The sequence below is a fragment of the Schistocerca americana genome, chromosome 2 (assembly GCF_021461395.2).
Source record: "Schistocerca americana isolate TAMUIC-IGC-003095 chromosome 2, iqSchAmer2.1, whole genome shotgun sequence".
NCBI classification, from domain to species: Eukaryota; Metazoa; Arthropoda; class Insecta; order Orthoptera; family Acrididae; genus Schistocerca; species Schistocerca americana.
This window is the reverse complement of record NC_060120.1, coordinates 304,027,231-304,049,886: the sequence shown is the minus strand read 5'-3', so window position 1 is coordinate 304,049,886 and position 22,656 is coordinate 304,027,231. Positions and strand designations below refer to the sequence as shown.

Genomic DNA, 22,656 nt, shown 5'->3' with positions numbered 1-22,656 from the left:
GAAAAAATTGTTGCCTCTGTGTAACAAGCTATAGGCTTTTAAGCATTCTTCTCCAGTCGCTTGAGTAATCAGTCTCAAACGAGACACTCGAGAATTGCCAATAACAACTACATCCTGTGTTTCAAAACACCAGAAATAAGTGAGCGCGGAAGTGAAAAACGGTAAAAGTCGTTCGGTAAACGATAGGCAACACGACCTGATTTAGTGGCCATTAGATCCTATAATGAATGGGTGGTGGAGCCGACCTCTTGTGACATCAATTTACCACAGATCGCTAAAACAATTGTGGCTGCCACGTGACTGGAAAAAGGCGCAGGTCATTCCAGCCAACAAGAAAGGTGGCTTGACTGACAAGCAGAACTACTTCCCTGACGTTTATTTCCAGCAGAATCATAGAGCATAGGCTGTATTCGCATGTGATAACTTGTGTGGATGCAGAACAAAACATACATAGAAATCAATATCGTTTCCACTAGCACCGATCTTGTGAAAACCGGCCTCGTCCGTTCAGACATAGTGTGCAAAACTCAGCTTGCCATTTTCTCGCACATTATTTTGCGAGACATGGATGAAGAGCTACAGACCGATTCCATACTCCTAGGTTTCCGGAAAGCTTTCGAGACAGTGCCTGTTAACGAAGATCCGACTATACGGAATAAGTTTTCAGATATTAGTGGTTCGAAGCCTTTGTAAGCAACAAAACCGAGTGCGTCATTCGATAGTGCGTGTTCATCGCATACTAAAAATATTGTCAACAGTTTGCCAAGGAAATGTGGTAGGATTGATCTTGTTCTCTGTATAAATAAAAGATCTGACAAACAGGGTGAGCAGCGATCTACGACTTTTTGCTGATGCTATAATGTAGGGACTATAGGAAGATACAGGATGACTTGGATGGTAGATTGTTACAAATGTGGGAAAACGTAAATTATTGCAGCTGAGTAGGAAAAACGTCGCTGAAATGTTGGAATACGGTGCTACTTTGACACAGACAAGTCGATTAAATGTTTAGGTGTAACGTTTCAAAGTGACGTGTAATGGAATAAGCGCATAAACTCGGTTCCAAGGAAGGCAAATCGTCGATTTCGATTTATTGGGAGAATTATAGAATACTGTAGGTCACCAATAAAAGAGAAAAAAAAACAATTCTGAAGCATTCTGAGAGATTTATTACCGGTAGGTTTGATCATCGTACGAGTATTACAGAGATATTCTATCATTCAAGTGGGAATCTGTGGAGAGAAAAACACGTCCTTTTCTCTAAACGCTATTGAAAAAGATTAGAGAACAGCATTTGCGACAGACTGCAGAACAATCCTAGTGTCACCCATATATATCTCGTGTAGATTTCGAAGACAAGATAGCAGAAATCAGGCTTCATACAAAAGCATGGAGACAATCGTTAATCCTTCGCTCCATTTGCGACAGGAACAGGAAGAGAAGTGAGTAGCAGTAGTTAAAGGATTCCTCTGCCATGCACCATATGGTGGCTCGTGATGAACGTATGTAGATGAAGATGTAGGCACTCTTTTTGTCTGCCATATTTCAAAATACTGATGAATAGTTGTTTTATACTTTAACCCATTCAGATTCAGTCGCCGAATGTCACAATGTTATGTCTCCAGCCCAACGTAGACTGGTTCTGCGAAACTGAATGTAGCTTTCGCATGCATGTCACTGCCAAGGAACATTGCTTGATGAAACTTGGACCATACGTAGAAAGAAATGCTACATTACAATACAGAAGGTAACTGGAACAAATACGCAATGAGAAGAACGGAAATGACACTTTTATTCAAAGACAGTCATTGTGATTCATGATGGTCCTGTAGACATTAAAGTAGGCAGATAATAGTTCTTATTAGGGTGTCTGATTACAACGAATGGTAGTGCATGCCCTGCAACGTTCTTCCTTGCACCCACAACACTATTAAGTTCATATTGTAGAGCATTCCATTTCTCCTAGAGTGCAGCTGATAACTGCTGTATGGGTGTCAGTGCATCTGAACGTGCTGCAATAGTACTCTGTGACCTTAGTAAGGCATTTGACTGCATATCACATAAGGCCCTGCTCAGAAAGCTAAAAACATATGGTATAGGGGGATCTGTCCTACAAACTCTTGAATCCTACCTGATAAACAGACGGCAGATTATCTCCATCCAAGGATCTGGTTCTAGTGAGAAGAAGCTACAGCGTGGTGTGCCACAGGGATCTGTAATAGGGCCCCTTCTGTTCCTTATCTTCGTAAATGACACAGGCTACAATGGGCACATCTTGCAGATGATGCAACCTTGTTCTCAAAAGGAGAGAATGTTGAACAGGCAGTCCAACAAGCAGAAGTCTTGTTCAATGAAGCTAAGGCCTGATTTATCATGAGCAAAATGAAAATTAATGAAGAAAAATATCAGAGGATGATATGCAGCCTCAGCAATACTGGAACACTGGGGTGATACAGCAGATGTTAAACTTCAGGGCTTTCTCATTGATACCAAATTAACCTGGCAACAGCACACCAAACATGTATGTTCCAAACTTTCATGGGTCCTGTACCTCTTGAGGAAACTGAAAAGTATAGTACCAGAACAATACCTTCTAGCTGTGTACTATGAAATATACCACATCCACATCAGTTATGGGCTGTTGTTTTGGGGTCATTCTGCACGCTGCAAGAATGTGCTTTTACTGCAAAAGAAAGCAATGAGGATCATTACATCAAGCAAAAAAAAAACAGACCACTGTAAACCAGTTTTCACCTGGTTAGGAGTTCTGACTGCCAGTATATATTGAACTGCTTCTTCCACATAAAGAGAAACGATGATATTTACAGAAAGAAACATTAAGTTAACAAATACAGCACTCGCAACAAAGACAATATCGACATGCCAAGGTGTTCGATTAGCAAAGACACAAAACAACTTCCCAATGGTGGCCCTAAAATTGTTTAATGCCCTACCTGATCACATTCAGTCTTTACCATGGGAGCAGTTTAAAACTACTATTTTGTGTAAACTAGAAGAGCAATCCTTCTACAATATTGAAGAATTCTTCTCCAGTAACAGCATAGTGTTTACTTTAGCTGCAGCTCAGTTCCATGACTCCAACAGCAACCTTTATTTTTAATTTCATTATATACTTGTATCTATTTTATAGTTGTGATATTATTGTAATCTAATTTATAACTTAAATATGCCTTGCGGTATTAAATTACTATCATAGTAGAGTTGTATTCATGTATTTTGATAATGTATCTTGACGCTGTCTGTCCAGCTGTGGCTGGTGAATGACATAGAATTGGTAATAAAGGTAATAATAATAATAAAGGTAATACATCTACATCACTGCAGCGTTTCCCACACGTGCTATATGGGATTCAATTCGGGGAAACTGGCAGGCCAGTCCATTAGTCAAATATCCTGTTCTTCCAAAAACTCCTCCACTTGAGCTGTTCGATGTCTTCGTGCAATGTCATCCATAAAAAGACGCATATGGGGAAGGTGTCCCACAGTGTCATAATAATGTTGACCGGTGAGAGTACCATGTTCAAATATTTGGTAGCAAGTAGCCATGTAACATTATGCTTCCTCATATCATAACATCTGGACCAAAACGAATATGTTCCTGGATTTGTTACGTGTTCCCTCCTCCCGCCGTATGAGGGTACATCCAGCACCATCAGAGGTGATGATAAGTCACAAGATGAAAAAGCTCCAGGGACACACACTAGGTACAGGCATTACACTAATTGTAGTAGGTGACTTGGTTTTGCAAAATAAAAACCTTGTTATTTGTACACAGCCCAGTAAGCTGAGTAGGAAAGATCCGAATATTTTCCTTGTGACGCTGTACAAAATATCGTTATGTTTAGAAGGACAAGATAAACTGTTTATTAACGTCGATCTATTTACAAACTTGGTCTAAGAAACTGTTGACAGTCTGTTGTCTGAGTCGCCAATGTAATTTGCCACTTGATACCATATGTGGTAACAATCTCATGCAAGCTTGCTCAAAATAACACACGTCCACGATAATTAAGTCTTCTGGATTGGCCTGACACAGCCGCAACATTTCCACTGCTACTTCGGTCTTGCAGGCTTTTTGAAGCAGTGTGAGCATTCGTGGAACACAGCAGGTGGGACTTTTTTCATGTTCAAAAGTCATCCAATATGTTGAAAACCGATCCATGAGTGATTTTTGCAGTGTTGTTCCCCCTTTAAACGCAGAAAACGAATTACTCCACTTTACCCAAAGGCTGTGCCATTTTGTTTTGGCTCTTCTAGTGGCATGCTACGTGTGTATGGGGACAAACAGAAAATTAATTATGTAACTTTATTTTTTCGAGGTGATAAACGAAAGTATAGCACTATCCCTCGCATGTCGTCTTTCTGGAGAGGTTTTGGCAAAGGCGAAGGTATATTCTGTCACTACTCAAGGTAACGTGATAAAAGCCACTGTTGTTGATGACGAAACCAGGCCATCAAAATTGCAGCACCGTGAAGGTAGCATGCAACAAGGAAAGGTTCGGCAGCTGGTTTCTCATTCAGAAATAGGACTCGAATGTTGTTTTTTTCTGTGAAGATATAGTTATTCCTCGTGTAAGAAAGGTTTACTTGTACAGAAATGTGTCGTAACTAGTCAGTGGCAGGATCGAGACTATGGTTTATCGTTACTCAATACTCATACATTGATTAGGATTAGATGACTGTCATGCAGATAGCGAATCGATGGATACTGGAAGGTCATAATGAATTTCTGAACAGCCCCGTGCAACTAGACTCTGAGAGAACAAACATATTAAATACATGGCCTTGCAGGATCATAAAGCCATGTCGCTTATGTTGAGTGAGGAAATGGGCTTGTTGCTGTTAGACAAGTATCAACAAGGACAGTATGACGACCTCTAGAAGACTATTGACTGTCAGCTGGAGGGCATGGCAGCTTCCCATGATATGGCAACAATGAGAGCGCGCTGACTGTTGTGTACCCAATGACGCCACTGGACGGAGGAGTGGCACCATCCTTTCAGGTTAGTCCTGGGTCTGCATTAAGCATCACAATGAATGTATCGATGTTTGGTGGCTCCGAGGAGAATGAACGTTGCCAAGCTGCATTTAGTTGTCGTCATGCAGTCCCAGAACTGGCATGATGATATGGGATACCACTAACTGCACAACACTACTGCCTATGGCCGGCCGAGCGGTTCTAGGCGCTTCAGTCTGGAACCGCGCGACCACTATGGTCCCAGGTTCGAATCCTGCCTCAGGCATGGATATATGTGATGTCCTTAGGTTAGTTAGGTTTAAGTAGTTCTAAGTGACTGATGACCTCAGATGTTAAGTCCCATAGTGCTCAGAGCCATTTCAACTACTACCTATAGTTGATGTAGCCTCTAATTTGGACAGCGGCCATTACAGTCCTGGGGTTTTAAGGCCGATGGTTCTGCCCTTTCTCGAGGTCGCAGTGGCATTGCCTTTCTACAAGATCTGTCCTGATCTACCTTGATACAGGATGTGTTCGACTACTGCTCTATTCAGCACGTTCTTCAGGTCTTTCACTCACTGAACACACCCAGTCGTTCGTTACAGAGAGACTGATACACCACCACTCGCCAACCATCAAAACTGACAAACTCTGGCAAACAGTTGAAGCAGCATGGAGTGACATCCTCATATCTGTCATCCAAACTCAATTCATCCCATTACTCACCCAGGTTAGAACCACTGCTGCTGTCAGTGGTAGCAACCCTGTGCACTAAGTAGCTCAGCCTGCGTACCCCAAATCACCTACAAATTTAGTCATCTATTCTTCCTTCTGAGCCACATATGCAAAGCAAGTAAAATTTTTTTTTTGTTATCCTTCCTCGTGTTGCAATGTTAATGGAAATCAGAGAATATAAATAAATTAGTGAAATAGTTAAGTATCCCTAAAAGACTGTTCATAGGCAATGAAGTATCTACAGTGAGGTGATATCATTAGAAACCTGCTATAAAATGCAGAGAGACTTGCAGATGATCAGCGCCTGATGCAAAGTTTGGTAGCTGACTCTCAAAATTAATAAATGTAATGTAATGCACGTGAATAGGTGAAAGGATCCAGCACCTTTTGATTGAGAGGTCAGTGTTTAGTCAATGGAACCAGCCACCATCTTCAAGAATCTATAAGCTGCTGTCTCGACTGATTTAAGGTGGAATGATCACGTACACTAAACTGTGGAGAAGGCAAATGACAGACTTACATTTAGTGGAAGAATTCCAAGGAAGTCTAATACGCGGAAAAGAGATAGTTTACAGAATACTTATTAGACCAATTCCTGAGTATAGTTCACTGGTCCTCTATCCTGTCGAAAGTTGGACTGAAGTCAGAGATAAACAAGATTCGAAGAAGAAATGCACTATTCGTCACAGGCTTGTCTAATCAATGTGAGTGACTGATATGCTCAAGAAACAATGACGGGAGACCTTACCATAAAGATGTTCCGTGTTGTGAAGAGACTTTCTCACGAAATCCCAAAATGAGAAACATAGCGTACTGTGATATATCACTTTGCGATTTTATTTTAACTCTGTCATGCTTACACAATAATTAATTGTACATTTTGTTGGGAGTGATAAGTATCCGATTATTCCGCAGTAGTGACGGGCTCGGGAGAGCTTAGCAGTCTCGTAACGTCAGCAGTCATTTCAGGGCTCTCGTTAGCAGGAAAAGAGCACCTAGATAGAGTTTTCGCGGAAATGGTCCTTTTTCTTGTAGTACTTGTTGAGGGTGCTTAACGATGAAATATGCCCATCTGCTTGCTCTTCAAAGATGAGGCCAATAGCGGATATAGGCATGTTTCGTGACAATGACAGACATTTGTAAATTATAGATTGCAGCAATCAGTCATCCTTTTTAAATTTTTTGACTATTCAATGAACTGTGGGTGAAGCCCGATCAACAGGGACTTACATGCTTTGAGCGAAAATAATAGTGCATTGGGAACGGCTAGCCTCTAGCTGAAATCTAGATCTGCATAAAAAAATAATAAAATAAAATAACAACTCATTGCTGCAATCTATAATTTACAAGTCAATATAACTGTCGTTGAGTGCAACCGCTTTCTGAATGGAAGGTAACTGAATGGCAGACATTGTTCTGTTATTTAAACAAACTGGTCAGTTGCCCTAGTTCCCCATATGTAAACAAATCAATCACTTTGTTTATGTAGGATATAATTAATAGAAAATAACTGTCTTGTAACTGCAATTAATGATCTATAATTTTCATTACAATTACCGTAATTTATAGGCATAATGGTGCCCGAGTAGCGCACTTGTGTCCATGATTACCCAGTTGTTAGTTAATGGTAAAATGCTTTTAGTGCAACCGGATAACCATTATCATAATGACGGTAATTTATGGTCAAAAAAGCATCTCTCCTCCCCTAATGGTACAGTGTGCTCATGTTGTTCCCACACCATCCCCTTAGTGTCTCCACCATTCTGAGACTGTCAATCTAAGTCTGTATCTCACTTGAGCAACAGCGCCACCATGAAATAACATCAATTTCCAGCACAGTAACGCACCCCAATGCTACTTACCAATTAAAAAAAAAATACAGTTCAAATGACAATTAAATGGATACCCTATCTGCAAACAGGTGTTGATATACTTCATTGGGTTGAAAATGTGTGCCAAGACCTGGACTCAAACCCAGGATCTCCTGCTTACATGGCAGACGCTCTATCCATCTGAGCCGCCAAGGGCACAGAGGATAGTGCACCTGCAGAGACTTATCCCTTGCACGCTCCCCGTGAGACCCACATTCTCAACATGTCCACATAACTACATTCGTAGTGCGCCTCATAGATGTTTGCTCATCATACTCATTACTCATGGCAGAGTAATCTACCAAGTCCCATAAGAGTGTAGGCATAGCGTGTGCGTTTGCACAAGAAGGTCAATAGCCAGGAAGCCATATTTTAACTATATATGAAGGTAGTATCTGTTCCTGAAAGAATAGTTACCGTTGATGAACACGCAGCTTTCGTTAGAATAAAATGATAATTAAATGGACACCCTAGCTGCAAACAGGCGTTGATATACTTCATTGGGGACATGTTGAAAGCGTGTGCCCCAACTGGGACTCAAACCCGGGATCTCCTGCTTACAAGGCAGACGCTCTATCCATCTGAGCCACCGAGGGCACAGAGGATAGTGGGCCTGCAGGGACTTATCCCTTGCATGCTCCCCATGAGGCCACATTCACAACATGACCACACAACTACATCGTACTGATGGGCAAATATCTATTAGGTGCACTACGAATGTAGTTGTGTGGACATGTTGGGAATGTGGGTCTCACAGGGAGCGTGCAAGGGATAAGTCCCTGCAGGTGCACTATCCTCTGTGACCTCGGTGGCCTAATACTCATGGGCAAACATCTATTAGGTGCAAGACAAATGTAATTGTGTGGACATGTTGGGAATGAGGGTCTCACGGCGAGCGTGCAAGGGATAAGTCCCTGCCGGCCAGAGTGGCCGAGCGGTTCTAGGCGCTACAGTCTGGAACCATGTGACCGCTACGGTCACAGGTTCAAATCCTGCCTCGGGCATGGATGTGTATGATGTCCTTAGGTTAGTTAGGTTTAAGTAGTTCTAAGTTCTCGAGGACTGATGACCTCAGCAGTTACGTCCTATAGTGCTCAGAGCCATTTGAACCATTTTTTTGATAAGTCCCTGCAGGCGCACTATCCTCTGTGCCCTCGGTGGCTTAGATGGATAGAGCATCTGCCATGTAAGTCGGAGATCCCGGGTTCGAGTCCCAATCAGGGCACACATTTTCAACATGTCCCCAATGAAGTATATCAACACCTGTTTGCAGCTAGGGTGTCCATTTAATTATCATTTAATTCTAACGAAATCTGCATGGTCATCAACGATAACTGTTCTTTCGGGAACATATAGTACCTTCATATATAGTCCAAATATGGCTTCCCGGTTATTGACCTTCTTGTGCGAATGCATACGCTACGCTCAAACTCTTACGGTTGATACATAATCTGCCACGAGTAATGAGTATTATGGGCAAACATCTATTAGGCGCACTACGAATGTAGTTGTGTGGACATGTTGGGAATGTGGGTCTCACGGGGAGCGTGCAAGGGATAAGTCCCTGCAGGCACACTCTCCTCTGTGCCTTGGCGGCTCAGATGGACAGAGCATCTGCCATGTAAGCAGGAGATCCCGGGTTCGAGCCCCGGTCGGGGCACACATTTTCAACATGTCCCCAATGAAGTATCTCAACGCCTGTTTGCAGCTAGGTGTCCATTTAATTATCATTTCATTCTAACAAAAACTGCATGGTCATCAACGTTAACTGTTCTTTCAGGAACAGATACTACCTTCATATATAGTTCAAAAATGTTCAAATGTGTGTGAAATCTTGTGGTACTTAACTGCTAAGGTCAGCAGTGCCTAAGCTTACACACTACTTAACCTAAATTATCCTAACGACAAACACACACACCCATGCGCAAGGGAGGACTCGAACCTCCGCCGGGACCAGCCGCACAGTCCATGACTGCAGCACCTTAGACCACTCGGCTAACATACATAATTAAAAATACAGTTGTAAATATGGAACTTAACACAACAGTGCACCAAAATGTGCTCATGATATTCTATTTCAACCTTTATAGTAAGTAACATTCCTGCCCAAGAATATGGGAACTAGCAACTACATTTACATCTACATGATTACTCTGCAATTCACAATTAAGAGCCTGACAGAGTGACCATCAAACCACTTTCAAACTATTTCTCTACTTTCTACTCTCTAACAGTGTGTGATAAAAACAAACACTTAACTCTTTCTGTGCGCGATCTGATTTCTCTTTTTTTGTTATGATGATCATTTCTCCCTATATAGGTGGACACTAACAAAATATTTTCACACTCTGAGGAGCAAATTTGTGGCTGAAATTTCATGAAAAGATCCTGTTACAAAAAAACGGTTTGGTGTTAATAATTGCCACCCAAATTTGTGTATCATATTCATGGCACTCTCTCCACTATTTCGTGACAGTGCAAAAAGAGCTGCCCTTCTCTGGTCATTTTTGATGTCCTCCAGACATCATTACTGATGAGGATCCCACAGCCGACAGCAATACTCCAAGAGAGAACAAACATAGTGTAAGCAGTCTCTTTAGTAGACCTGTTGCATTTTCTAAGTGTTATGCCAATAAATCGCAGTGTTTGGTTTGCTTCTCCCACAACATTATCTATGTTATCATTCCAATTCAAGTTATTCATAATTGTATCCCTAAGTATATAGTTGATATTACAACCTTCAGATTTGTGTGATATATCGTGTAACCAAAATTTAGTGGATTCATTGTAATGCCTTATAGTGCTCATGTCAATGACTTCACACTTTTCATTATTTAGAGTTAATTGAGGAGATGGGACCTGGATAAACTGAAAGAACCAGAGGTTGTAAAGAGCTTCAGGGAAAGTATTAGGAAACCATTGACAAGAATGGGGGAAAGAAATACAGTAGAAGAAGAATGGGTAGCTTTGAGAGATGAAATAGAGAAGGTAGCAGAGGATCAAGTAGGTAAAAAGACAAGGGCTACTGGAAATCCTTGGGTAACAGAAGAGATATTGAATTTAAATGATGAAAGGAGAAAATATAAAAATGCAGTAAATGAAGTAGGCGAAAAGGAATACAAAAGTCTCAAAAATAAGATCGACAGGAAGTGGAAAATGCTAAGCAGGGAAGGCTAGTGGATGTGGAGGCACATATCACTAGGGGTAAGATAGATACTGCCTACAGGAAAATTAAAGAGACCTTTGGAGAAAAGAGAAGCACTTGTATGAATATCAAGAGCTCAGATGGAAACCCAGTTGTAAGCAAAGAAGGAAAAGCAGAAAGGTGGAAGGAGTATATAGAGGGTCTATACAAGGGCGATTTCCTTGAGGACAATATTATAGAAATGGAAGAGACTGTAGATAAAGATGAAATAGGAAATATGATACTGCGTGAAGAGTTTGACAGAACACTGAAAGACCTAAGTCGAAACAAGGCCCTGGGAATAGACAACAGTCCATTAGAAATACTGACAGCGTTGGGAGAGGCAGGCCTCACAAAACTCTACCATCTAGTGAGCAAGGTGTACGAGACAGGCAAAATACCCTCAGACTTCAAGAAGAATATAATAATTCCAATCCCAAAGAAAGCAGGTGTTGACAGATATGAAAATTACCAGACTATCAGTTTAATAAGCCACGGCTGCAAAATACTAACACACATCTTTACAGACGAATGGAAAAACTGGTAGAAGCCAACCTCGGGGAGATCAGTTTGGATTCCTTAGAAATGTTGGAACACATGAGGCAATACTGACCCTACGACTTATATTAGAAAATAGATTAAGGAAAGGCAAACCTACATTTCTAGCATTTGTAGACTTAGAGCAAGCTTTTGACAATGTTGACTGGAATACTCTCTATCAAATTCAGAAGGTGGCAGGGGTAAAATACTGGGTACGAAAGGCTATTTACAATTTGTAGAGAAACCAGATGGCAATTATAAGAGTCGAGGGGCATGAAAGGGAAGCAGTGGTTGGGAAGGGGTTGTAGCCTATCCCTGATGTTATTCATTCTGTATATTGAGGAAGCAGTGAAGAACGAAAAGAAAAATTTGGAGTAGGAATTAAAATCCATGGAGAAGAAATAAAAACTTTGAGGTTCGCCGATGACATTGTAATTCTGTCAGACACAGCAGAGGACCTGGAAGAGCAGCTGAACAAAATGGACAGTGTCTTGAAAGGGGGATATAAGATGAACATCAACAAAAGCAAAACAAGGATAATGGAATGTAGTCGAATTAAGTCGGGTGATGATGAGGGAATTAGATTAGGAAATGAGACACTTAAAGTAGTAAATGAGTTTTGCTATTTGGGGAGCAAAATAACTGATGATGGTCGAAGTAGAGAGGATATAAACTGTAGACTGGCAATGGCAAGGAAAGTGTTTCTGAAGAAGAAAAATTTGTTAACACTGAGTATAGATTTAAGTGTCAGGAAGTCGTTTCTGATAGTATTTGTATGGAGTGTAGCCTTGTATGGAAGTGAAATGTGGATGATAAATAGTTTAGACAAGAAGAGAATAGAAGCTTTTGAAATGTGGTGTTACAGAAGAATGCTGAAGATTAGATGGGTAGATCACATAACTAATGAGGAGGTATTAAATAGAATTGGAGAGAAGAGGAGTTTGTGGCACAACTTGACTACCATATTTTGAGACATCAAGGGATCACCAATTTAGTATTGGAGGGAAGCGTGGAGGGTAAAAATCGTAGAGGGAGACCAAGAGAGGAATACACTAAACAGATTCAGAAGGATGTAGGTTGCAGTAGGTACTGGGAGATGAAGAAGCTTGCACAGGATAGAGCAGCATGGAGAGCTGCATCAAACCAGTCTCTGGACTGAAGACCACAACAACAACAATTGCCACTTCACACACCATACATATAATTTGTCTAAACCATTTTGAAATTCATTTTGATAATCTGATGACTTTTCAAGATGGTAAATATCATCTGCAAACAATCTAAGTAGCCTCCTAAATCGTTTATATAGATCAGCAACAGCAGAGGGCCTAATAATACTTCCTTCAGAGTGCCAGACATTACTTCTGTCTTACTTGATGACTTTCCATCAGTTACTATGAACCGTGCCCCTTCTGACAGAAATTATGGATCCAGTCCTCTGGCACAACAGTTTGGTGCAAGTCTTTCTATTGGACGCCACTTCAGTGACTTGCCTGTCCTGAAAACCATTTTATTTTCTCCAAACAGTCACCCAACCAAGTACTTGCCGGGCCCAGCTTCGGTGACTGGGCAGGAACTGGCTTCAACACGATAGCACAGTTCACCAAGAGTAGTGACTGGCGTATTGTGACGAGCCAGTTGCTCGGCTACCATTGACCAGAGATTTTCAATTGGTGAGAGATCTGGAGAATGTGCTGGCCAGGGCAGCAGTTGAACATTTTCTGTATCCAGAAAGGCCCATACAGGATCTGCCACATGCGGTCGTGCATTATCCTCCTGAAATGTCGGATTTTGCAGGGATCAAATGAAGGGTAGAGCCACGGGTCGTAACACATCTGAAATGTAACGTCCACTGTTCAAAGTGCCGTCAATGCGAACAAGAGGTGAAACGGACGTGTAACCAATGGCACCCCAAACCATCATGCCGGGTGATACGCCAGCATGGCGAGGACGAATACACGCTTCCAATGTCGATGTCACCAAACATGGATGCGACCATCATGATGATGTAAACAGAACCTGGATTTATCTGGGGGGGGGGGGGGGGGGGGGGGAAGTTTTGCCATTCGTGCACCCAGGTTTGTTGTTGAATACACCACTGCAGGCACTCCTGTCTGTGATGCAGCGTCAAGGGCAACGGCAGCCATGGTCTCCGAGCTGATAGTCCATGTTGCTGCAAATGTTGTCGAACTGTTCGTGCAGATGGTTGTTGTCTTGCAAATGACCCCATCTGTTGACTCAGGGATCAAGATGTAGCTGCACAATCCGTTACAGCCATAGGATAAGATGCCTGTCATCTTGACTGCTAATGATACGAGGCCATTGAGATCCAGCACGGCATTCCGTATTACCCCCCTGAACCCACCGATTTCAAATTCTGCTAACAGTCATTGGATCTCGAACAACGCGAGCAGCAATGTCGCGATACGGTAAACTGCAATCGTGATAGGCTACAATCCGGCCTTTATCCAAGTTGGAAACATGATGGTACGCATTTCTCCTCCTTACATGAGGCATCACAACAATGTTTCACCAAGCAAGGCCGGTCAACTGCTGTTTGTGTATGAGAAATCGGTTGAAAACTTTCCTCATGTCAGCACATTGTAGGTGTCGCCACCGGTGCCAGCCTTGTGTGAATGCTCTGAAAAGCTAATCATTTGCATATCACAGCATCTTCTTCCTGTCAGTTAAATTTCGCGTCTGTAGCACGTCATCTTCGTGGTGTAGCAATTATAATGGCCATTAGTATGTAAAGCTCTCTTCCAGCCCTCGATTCTCTGCAGATGGAGAAGAAGTCATCGGGTAAGAGTTAGTGGTACTGCATAGGAAGTCCACTGAATCAAGAGAATTCTGGAAAGAAGACTGTACAAGAAAATATTTAAGGTAAAAGTATAATGAATAGCATCTAGGTAACAGATCATTTGGAATGTAACACATCTTCTGGGTTCAGTATAGCTACAGAATGGCGTCGTTACTCACAACATGCTGTAGTATTGGATGTACTACATGATGAAAACCTACTTCTGCAACACCTTCAGAAAGTGCAAGATTTGATGGAAAAGGACCACTTTTCTCGAAATCAATATTCATTGTTACTTAACCTAAAGCACTGAAAATTTAGATTTTGAAGGATGGTGCTGTAGACAGACAAGGCATATTTCATCAAAGAAGGGCCATTCAACTCTCAAAACAATTTGGAATTACGAAAATACATTGTATAAGCACCAGTTTGGCATGGGTAGGTATAGTAAGCAAGTGTTTGTTGTGTCCTATCCTACTTCCTCCACATTTAAATGGATGGACTTATTTAGTGTTCTTTGTAAACATTCTTCCATTGTATTTAGAAGATGTTCCTCTGATGGTCCATCAAGTAATGTAGTTCCAACATCGCCACACTTTGCTGTTGGGGTCCATGAGGATTTAGATGCACCGTATCTGTAGAGATGGATTGGCCGAGGTGGTCCAGTTGCCTGGCCAGCTCATTCACCAGATCTTACCTCTTTAAATTTTTATCTGTGGGGCATGTGAAGAAAACTGTCTTCATGATTCCAGTAGACATGTGAAGATTGATGAAACCATAAAAACCTCTGGAAAACTTGTGGACTCCGTGATGCAGCACTGCAAAGCATGCAAACAAGCTGGAGAATAACACCTTGAGCAGTTTTTGTGAAAAATTAATGTTACTTTACATTCTCAATTATTTTTTTGTTACATTACCAACTTGAGAAAACATCAGATTTATTGCTTTATAATTATCATTATTTTCCCTGTATTTATTACATTTATGGCTGTTGACTAAGTATGAAATTGATTGATTTTTCATAATTATGTTGAAAGAGTTACACATTATTGGAATTTTGCTGGGTGAAATCATAAGCAATTACTAAACACTGTATATGCTGTAACTGAGAGAATAAATGTACATATTTGTGATGAACTTTTCTGTCAACTCTTTCACAAAAACTATTAAAATGTTAATGATTAGGATTTGCTACTTAAACCTCTAAAGTATGACTTCCTTTTCTTGTGGAAGCCACATTTAAATACAAAATTTGAAATTTTTATGAAAATCATTAAAGTGAAAAATCAGAAAATGTTATTCCTTTGTAAGCGGAAAAAAAAAAAAAATCTTAGCTCCCAAACACAACTTCTGCTCACCTAGCTTTAATTTAACACTTTTGAAAAAGGCATATTTTAACTGGTAAAGAGCAGCTGAATGAGTGGCAACTCATGGACCCACAGATTCTTCTGTGTTAACTGCATTTTAGCACATTTAAGTCAGTTTACACTCACTGATTTTCAAGAATAATAGGGCACATTGTTTTGATAGGGAAATTTTAAGGACTGCACCTGTTCCTGAAAATGTGCATTAGAAGTAATCATTTAAAAACACAGATTGCTGTTTCCAGTTACCATGGAATCAAAGATCCACAACTGGTTGAAAGCAAGAACTAATGCAAGTTAACAGTAAGATGTGCTCATTTCTTGACTCACTCTTTCTGTTCCCCTCATCTACAACATAAGCTGATACAATTAGTGTCAGACTGCTTGAATTTATGCACGCGATGACCTGATTGGCTAAATTCAATGCAAAATCACAATTAGCACACTACATCAAACTTTTTCTTAACAACTATTTCTCAGAACAACCTACCCTGCAATACCCATACAAGTTTTTTGGGTTATTTCTGATCACTCCTCTATATGAGATACAGCTCTACAGGGAGATGCCAATAGCCTCGGAAGGCTGCCGATCGTGAGCCATGACACCTTTGGACATTGGTGTTTGTCTCCAATGCTCCGTGTCGCTACACCTTCTGTCAAAGTATGCATAATCCTGGTGATAATATTTACCTTAATATTTTTAGTATGTTTTTAATAATAATTATGTCTGATTCAGGTCTGGACTTTTTCAATTTATACATTTCATGTAGTAGCCCATTCTTCTAGAACAGAATTCTTATTCCTTCTGTGATCCAACTGTTCTGTACAGCATTGCTCCTTACGGTTAATGTTTTCAATAGAAATGCAATCTGAAAGTGATGAGCTTACATATCAATGAAGGTCTGGATTTTTGTCATTGCCTTTACATGTGTTACATTTGATAATTTTTCTTTGTTCGGTAAGTTGTCGCATACGTTACCTTCTCCTGAATATTTTGTCTATATATGCTTCTTAATGAAATGTTATTCCCAATTACCCTTTTTACAGTAATGTGGAGTATCTGAACTAGGCAGCCTCTTAAATATCCTATTAAAATTTTATTGTGTGTCAAGCAGAAAGTAATGTAAAGATATGATCTTGATAAGCATCCTGCATGTACTTGATAGGAATACAATATAGCATACTCACTATAAAAACTGCACATGACATAGGTGTTACAGGATACAAATGTGTAGGTAGGATTACAAAGTAGCCAAATGGAATATATGTCTCTCTGGTGTTTTTACATTGCCTTGAGAATACATATACCTGTCCACAGTGTTAGGGAAATGTAGCTTTGTATTCAATGTATGTTATCTATTTTGCCACATGGTTGTCCTGCCTATGCATTGCATTACTTATTTACATGGAAATTAAGCCACAGCATAAAAAATAAAAAATAAAGCCTGAAGTAGAGATTTAAATCAATATTTTGTAACATTAACTATCTTATCTTTTAAGAACAAATTAGTTCTAACACCAACCCAGTTTGTTCACATTTACAAAAAGACATTTTGTTGCAAAGAAGAAATTAAATTTTAAGTTAAAATATTTATTCAGCACTGGCACTCCAAAAACACAGCTGTAGTTTTCCCAGGGTACCTGTTTCCTGGATTCACTGGACTCATTTTAAAACATATAATATCTCCTGCAACAAAAAGAAAACAAAGAAAATATAATTTCAGTCTCTTTGCCCAAGATAACTAATACAGATTGAATAAAACCTCTTCATCAGTTACAGCTGAATTTTTAATTAAAAAGGATTTGCAACTAGTCTCTAACAGTTTCCAATTTATGCTAAAAATACAAGCTTTCATACTAAAAGGAAAGACATCAGGACCTGTTACTTGGGAGACTTCAGCAAGCAGCTCGACCATCTTTATTAAAAATATTTTTTCTTTTATTTTTTAATATTAGCACCTTTGGCGTAAGGCATACAAAATAAAGATGAAGAGTAAAGTTTCAGGCAACTCATTACATTAAGGATTGCTGTTACCAATGCAGATAAGAGAAGGGATGGAATCAAGCTACAACCAAAAAACAACTTACATCTCTTGAATACTTCAACATAGACTTCATCCAACTTATTCATCACCATCCACCGAGGGAGAGGGTGGAGAAGTGGGTAACTGGCAGTTGTCAGTAAGGCCATTAGAAAGAGAATGTGTTCCGATAATTTAATTCTGAAATAATTAATTTCTGAATATTGAGAATACGTTTAGCCAGCTGTGAGAGTCATGTGGATAGGATCATCTAATAGTTATAGGAGGACATGAGATGCAGCTGACATCCAATGTTGTTACGAAGCCTAGTTAGAGAGGAGCTATAAAAAGAAGAGAAAGGGCATGGTGCAGCCCCTCAGCTGCGGGACACATCAGGCAAGGAGTACCAAGTCACCAGCATTTTTAAACCGATTGCTGGGCTAATACGGACTGGACTAAAGAGGATCAGCTAGTGTGTAGTGGGAGAGGCTGAGAATAGTCTTGGTGGAGGCTGAGTGTAGGTTATAGTGACTTGGCCAGGACTGTTAATGAAACTCAGATCACATTGTTCAGCTGTTCTAGCATTGCAATCCATCCCATTTTGACAGTGCAATGAGGCAAGTTAATATGAGACCTGAGAAGGTACTGTTGACTGCTGACAAGACACACATTTTTGTGGTGACAGCTGGGAGTCCAGCACTTGGGCTATTTTAGTCAAGCCTACACTGAATTGGATTGGGAAAGTTTGGATGATTAAGTTTGTACGTGAGACTACAGTAGGTGGATCTGGGCTCATTCAAGGGCAAGTCTGACTAATAACATGTAGGAAAGCAAGACATTTTTAGTTAGAAGTCAGGTAGGAGGTATTCCTTTAATGGTGAAAGTTAGTTCAGTAAATGGAGAAGACAAGTCAGAAGTTACAGTAAACTTATTTCATCAGAATGTAAGGGAAATTAGAGGTAAAGTGGATGAACTGCTAATACATCTTCTCAAGTCCTAATCATCATCATTTCATCCCCATCGACGCGCAGGTCGCCGAAGTGGCGTCAAATCGAAAGACCTGCACCAGGCGAACGGTCTACCCAACGGGAGGCCCTAGCCACACGACATTTCCATATATTGACATTATTTGTATTTCAGGGCATCCTTAAGGTAGTAAAGAACTACTAAGGTGTTCTTTGGAGGGAGTACATCTTATCAGGATTTACACAATCAGTTTATTACAGAAGGAAAGAGTAGCCATTTATGCTAAATGTAATCAAAACATTGTGTAAGGGCCAAAAATTTCAAGGATATACAGGACAGTTTGAATTTTCAAGAAAAAAAATGCATTATAGTCATCTCCAGATCTCCTAGCATCAAAGCTTTCTTCTCCAGACTTAAATCTGTGCTAGGTTTGGTTCTGAACAATAACATAGTTGCTTTTGTGTGGAAACTCCATTATCAACTTTGTGACTGAGTATCCAGAGAGAAGAATGTTAGTGGTTTTATGCGAATCTTACAACCTGGTACACAGCTGCAGCAGCAAGTCGTATACTCCTAGCTCACTCATTTGTTACATAGTTTAATTCTTAGTTTCTTTGCGTGTTTTTGGTACTTGCATTGTTTAATTCATAAATTTCGGGCGTATTATAGTATTTGAGAGTTGTAGCATCGCGTTTTAGTACCTGAATAGTGTAAATTCGCGTAGTCGTTTGTCTTCTGTTTTTGTTTTAAACGGCCAGTGTCGGTTGGTCACAGTCAGTGTGCTCCCTGCCGCGGTTGGATAAGCAGCTGCAGCAGCAAGTCGAATACTCCTAGCTCACTCATTTGTTACATAGTTTAATTCTTAATTTCTTTGCGTGTTTTTGGTACTTGCATTGTTTAATTCATAAATTTCGGGCGTATTATAGTATTTGAGAGTTGTAGCATCGCGTTTTAGTACCTGAATAGTGTAAATTTGCGTAGTCGTTTGTCTTCTGTTTTTGTTTTGAACGGCCAGTGTCGGTTGGTCACAGTCGGTGTGCTCCCTGCCGCCGTTGGATAAGCAGCTGCAGCAGCAAGTCGTATACTCCTAGCTCACTCATTTGTTACATAGTTTAATTCTTAATTTCTTTGCGTGTTTTTGGTATTTGCATTGTTTAATTCATAAATTTTGGGCGTATTATAGTATTTGAGAGTAAATTCGCGTAGTCTCCTTCCGCCGCCGGGCAGTGTCAGCAGTGCGCAAGTAGCAGCATTACTGCATTTACTAGGCAATCTTGTATTTTAATAACCGTTTAAATTCTGTCGATTTGTTTGCGCTCTCTGTAGATTAGTTAAGACGTTCTTTGCAAAACAGTTTTTAGCATGGATAGGGACTGCAACTGCTGTGTTCGGATGCAGACTGAGTTGGCATCCCTTCGCTCCCATCTTCAGGCAGTGTTGGCTTCGGTCACACAGCTTGAGGCTGTTGCCAATGGGCATCAATGTGGGGGTCCGGATGGGGGTTTGTCGGGGACAGCCAGCTCGTCCCACGCATCCCCCGATCGGACTACGACTGTGGTTGCCCGGGATACTGCCCGCATTGAGGCTGATCCCTCACCTGTGGTAGAGTGGGAGGTCGTCTCAAGGTGTGGCAGGGGGCGAAAGACATTCCGGAGGGCTGAACGGAAGGCCTCTCCAGTTTGTCTGACGAACCGGTTTCAGGCTCTGTCTCAGGCTGATACTGATCTTCGGCCTGACATGGCTGCTTGTCCTGTTCCAGAGGTTGCCCCTCAGTCTGCAAGATCCGGGCAGTCGCAGAGGGTGGGCTTACTGGTAGTTGGGAGCTCCAACGTCAGGCGCGTAATGGGGCCCCTTAGGGAAATGGCAGCAAGAGAGGGGAAGAAAACCAATGTGCACTCTGTGTGCATACCGGGGGGAGTCATTCCAGATGTGGAAAGGGTCCTTCCGGATGCCATGAAGGGTACAGGGTGCACCCATCTGCAGGTGGTTGCTCATGTCGGCACCAATGATGTGTGTCGTTATGGATCGGAGGAAATCCTCTCTGGCTTCCGGCGGCTATCTGATTTGGTGAAGACTGCCAGTCTCGCTAGCGGGATGAAAGCAGAGCTCACCATCTGCAGTGTCGTTGACAGGACTGACTGCGGACCTTTGGTACAGAGCCGAGTGGAGGGTCTGAATCAGAGGCTGAGACGGTTCTGCGACCGTGTGGGCTGCAGATTCCTCGACTTGCGCCATAGGGTGGTGGGGTTTCGGGTTCCGCTGGATAGGTCAGGAGTCCACTACACGCAACAAGCGGCTACACGGGTAGCAGGGGTTGTGTGGCATGGGCTGGGCGGTTTTTTAGGTTAGATGGCCTTGGGTAAGTACAGAAAGGGCAACAGCCTCAACGGGTGCGAGGCAAAGTCAGGACATGCGGGGACCAAGCAGCAATCGGTATTGTAATTGTCAACTGTCGAAGCTGCGTTGGTAAAGTGCCAGAACTTCAAGCGCTGATAGAAAGCACTGAAGCTGAAATCGTTATAGGTACAGAAAGCTGGCTTAAGCCAGAGATAAATTCTGCCGAAATTTTTACAAAGGTACAGACGGTGTTTAGAAAGGATAGATTGCATGCAACCGGTGGTGGAGTGTTCGTCGCTGTTAGTAGTAGTTTATCCTGTAGTGAAGTAGAAGTGGATAGTTCCTGTGAATTATTATGGGTGGAGGTTACACTCAACAACCGAGCTAGGTTAATAATTTGCTCCTTTTACCGACCTCCCGACTCAGCAGCATTAGTGGCAGAACAACTGAGAGAAAATTTGGAATACATTTCACATAAATTTTCTCAGCATGTTATAGTCTTAGGTGGAGATTTCAATTTACCAGATATAGACTGGGACACTCAGATGTTTAGGATGGGTGGTAGGGACAGAGCATCGAGTGACATTATACTGAGTGCACTATCCGAAAATTACCTCGAGCAATTAAACAGAGAACCGACTCGTGGAGATAACATCTTGGACCTACTGATAACAAACAGACCCGAACTTTTCGACTCTTTAAGTGCAGAACAGGGAATCAGTGATCATAAGGCCGTTGCAGCATCCCTGAATATGGAAGTTAATAGGAATATAAAAAAAGGGAGGAAGGTTTATCTGTTTAGCAAGAGTAATAGAAGGCAGATTTCAGACTACCTAACAGATCAAAACGAAAATTTCTGTTCCGACACTGACAATGTTGAGTGTTTATGGAAAAAGTTCAAGGCAATCGTAAAATGCGTTTTAGACAGGTACGTGCTGAGTAAAACTGTGAGGGACGGGAAAAACCCACCGTGGTACAACAACAAAGTTAGGAAACTACTGCGAAAGCAAAGAGAGCTTCACTCCAAGTTTAAACGCAGCCAAAACCTCTCAGACAAACAGAAGCTAAACGATGTCAAAGTTAGCGTAAGGAGGGCTATGCGAGAAGCGTTCAGTGAATTCGAAAGTAAAATTCTATGTACCGACTTAACAGAAAATCCTAGGAAGTTCTGGTCTTACGTTAGATCAGTAAGTGGCTCGAAACAGCATATCCAGACACTCCGGGATGATGATGGCATTGAAATAGAGGATGACACGCGTAAAGCTGAAATACTAAACACCTTTTTCCAAAGCTGTTTCACAGAGGAAGACCGCACTGCAGTTCCTTCTCTAAATCCTCGCACAAACGAAAAAATGGCTGACATCGAAATAAATGTCCAAGGAATAGAAAAGCAACTGGAATCACTCAATAGAGGAAAGGCCACTGGACCTGACGGGATACCAATTCGATTCTACACAGAGTACGCGAAAGAACTTGCCCCCCTTCTAACAGCCGTGTACCGCAAGTCTCTAGAGGAACGGAGGGTTCGAAATGATTGGAAAAGAGCACAGGTAGTCCCAGTCTTCAAGAAGGGTCGTCGAGCAGATGCGCAAAACTATAGACCTATATCTCTGACGTTGATCTGTTGTAGAATTTTAGAACATGTTTTTTGCTCGAGTATCATGTTGTTTTTGGAAACCCAGAATCTACTATGTAGGAATCAACATGGATTCCGGAAAGAGCGATCGTGTGAGACCCAACTCGCTTTATTTGTTCATGAGACCCAGAAAATATTAGATACAGGCTCCCAGGTAGATGCTATTTTTCTTGACTTCCGGAAGGCGTTCGATACAGTTCCGCACTGTCACCTGATAAACAAAG

At 41.4% G+C, this 22,656-nt stretch overlaps 2 non-coding genes across 2 annotated transcripts; one reads left to right on the top strand and one right to left on the bottom strand.

The window, feature by feature from the left end:
* Window positions 1-8,106: 8,106 nt before the first annotated feature.
* Window positions 8,107-8,181, bottom strand: Trnat-ugu. The gene has a single exon. It is a non-coding gene; the product is annotated as a tRNA-Thr (tRNA).
* Window positions 8,182-9,170: 989 nt separating this feature from the next.
* Window positions 9,171-9,244, top strand: Trnat-ugu. The gene has a single exon. It is a non-coding gene; the product is annotated as a tRNA-Thr (tRNA).
* Window positions 9,245-22,656: the final 13,412 nt, after the last annotated feature.